The sequence below is a fragment of the Mandrillus leucophaeus genome, unplaced genomic scaffold, assembly GCF_000951045.1.
Source record: "Mandrillus leucophaeus isolate KB7577 unplaced genomic scaffold, Mleu.le_1.0 Scaffold571, whole genome shotgun sequence".
NCBI lineage: Eukaryota > Metazoa > Chordata > Mammalia > Primates > Cercopithecidae > Mandrillus > Mandrillus leucophaeus.
In genome coordinates this window covers 1136432-1139144 of record NW_012106153.1, presented here as the reverse complement: position 1 = coordinate 1139144, position 2713 = coordinate 1136432, and positions in this window count along the sequence as shown.

Here is a 2713-nt window from a genome sequence, read left to right as displayed (position 1 = left end):
CATCCATCCATCCATCCATCCATCCATCCATCCATCCATCCACCCATCCATCCGTTTAATCTTCTCTAATGGGAACACACCCACGTGTTCTGCAGGAACCTGCTTTTTCCACTCCGCATTCCATTCCATATGAAATGGACATGATTATGTCAATAAATGCTATTAAACAAAATGACTGAGGTCCTGGTAAATTGGGGTTTGGGGTTTGGGTGATGGAAAACCATCCCTGAACACCTGTTTCTCTGAGTTCTGTATCCATGGGGTAAAATTAGACTTTGTCTTGGTGCCTTTAGGTGTAATGAATTTGCAGATCAATAATATTTGCAATAAGAAAGCTTATTTCAAAAAGATCTTCAAAATCGAAAGTAACCAAAAAAATGTGTATGCCATTTTAACATTTCCTGTTTCCCTAATCAGGCTGGGGTTTCTGCAGGCAGGGACTGTGTGTCCCCCACATCTTCCATCAGACTGACAACTCCTCAGGCAAGGCTGTTTCTCCTCTGTCTCTCTCTTTCTTGCTCTTTGCTGCCCTCCCACCCCAGCCCTGTGGACACCAGAGTTCTGGTTTCTGTGCCCCCTTTTCCACTCTGTATAACAGCCCCCTGGAAGGAGAGGACCACATTACGGAGGAGGGGTGTCCTGTGATTCCAGAGGGAACGGCTCTTCTCATCACCCCGATGCCCGATATGAAGGGAACATGTCACCTGCAATTCACCACCTCTACCCCAAGCTTTGGCTAACAGACATCTCATGTTGAATAAGTCCGACAGAGAATGGCCAAGCTCCCTGCCCTGCTTTCCTTCCTGCAGCCTTCCCCATCTCTCTGATGACAACTCCATCCTTCTAGTTGCTCAGGTCCCACATACTCCAGTGATCCTTGACCACTCTCTCTCTCACACCCACATCCAACTCATCAGCAAACCTCATCGGCTCTACCTTCAAGATACATTTGGGATCCAACCACTTCCCACCACCTTCCCTGTTACCCTGGGACCAAGTCACGCCATCCCTCGCTTGAATAATGGGAAGAACCTCAGTGCACCGTCTAATGTCATACACACTTTACTCATTTAACTTCACCTATGGTCTGTCTCCCCCAGAATATAAATGTCATCAGAGTAGAAACCATGGTCTCTTTTGTTCATAGTTGTATCCTCACCACCTAAATGAGTGCCGAACGCATAAAAGACGATTAACAAACATTTGTCAAATTAACAAATGAAGTTCTGCAAAGAGCCTCAGAACAGGCTGAAGCTTGCTGTGCTGAGCTGAAAGAAGAGGGATTTTCAGAAATGAGTCCATGCTCCCAGGTCATTGCTCTGAGCTCTTTTTCAAGTTCCCTCCTCTCTGGCTCCCCAGGAATGCTTGCCTGGGGTGGCTTCTGCTATCTGTGGAGTCTGGGCACAAGGGCCTTCCCTCACCTGGGGGGGGGTGGTATTGTGTGGTGAGACGGGTGAACCTGCGTGGAAGTTCTAACTCTACCACTTACTAGCAGTGAGACCTGCGACCATGATTCTCTTACCTGCCAAATGAGGATACAAGTCATAGTTGTTAGCATTTTAGTGTACACCAAGTGCCAGGAGCTGTGCTAATCTTCTTACATATAACTCATGTCTTTCCCACATCAACACAGTGGGACAGGTACTACTGTTACAGCTGCCAACTTACACATGAGGCAGCTGAGTCACAGAGAGGTTAAAAGATTTGATAAGGATCACAGGTGGTTAGAGGCAGAGCCCGCACATAGTCAGTCCTCAGAAACACTGACATCATTGCAATAGGGGTTCAGGTACAAGGAGTCTTTGGAGGGGAGGACGGGGCTGCTGGGGAGCTCTGGAGGGTCTCCTGTTGGCAGCTGAGCCCTGCTCCACCCGGGGCCCCTAGCTGAAGCTCCCCTTCCCCATCTCCCAGAGAGGCCATGGGCACACTGACCTCCTGGATTGACAGCCCTGAATGAGGAGGGTGTGGAGCCAGGAGGTGGGGACCAGGCTCAGGCAAGCTAATCAGGTCGCAGGGTGAAATTAAAAGGGAGGAGGAGGCACCAACCCGTCAGAACTCACACTTCTTCCTGGTGAAGAAGTGCCCAGGACGGGAGCTGGGGAGCCGGAGCTGTTTTAGGAGGCTGGGAGCCAGGTGACAGGATGGCCCCAAAGAGAGCTGTGCAGCTGTCCCTGAAGATGCCTACCCACGCCGTGTGTGTAGTGGGAGTCTCGGCACATGTGGACGTTCACAGGTAAGAGCTGGGAGGCACTCACCTGGCTGCAGAGAGCTGATTTAGAATGGAGGTCATGGGGTGGGTGCCTGATAGACAAGTCAGGCACATTGAAGAGGATGCTGGCAGGAGATAGCAGAGAAGGTGGAGTTGGCTATGGAGCCTGGGAGGAAGGAACTAGGGTCTGGTCAGGTCCTCCTTGGGGCCCCAGCTTCTGGGCACTGGGCTCAGGACATTGGCCTCAAGCCCCTGGATAAGAGTCCGGCCTTAGAATTCTAACTCTAAGCTCTGGGGTCAGGCTTTGGGATCTGGGCCCTGAATTCTGACACCTAGGTAGAACTTGTGTGGAACATCAGATGGCTCAAGACGGGGAAGAGAACTGGTCCCCCCATCCCTCAACTTCTTGCCAAGCCCCCATCTCTCTGAGGCGAAGGGACGTGTGTGGTAGCTTGATCCTTGGAGGTCAGCCAGGGGTAACTAGATTGATTCCAATCAGGAGGG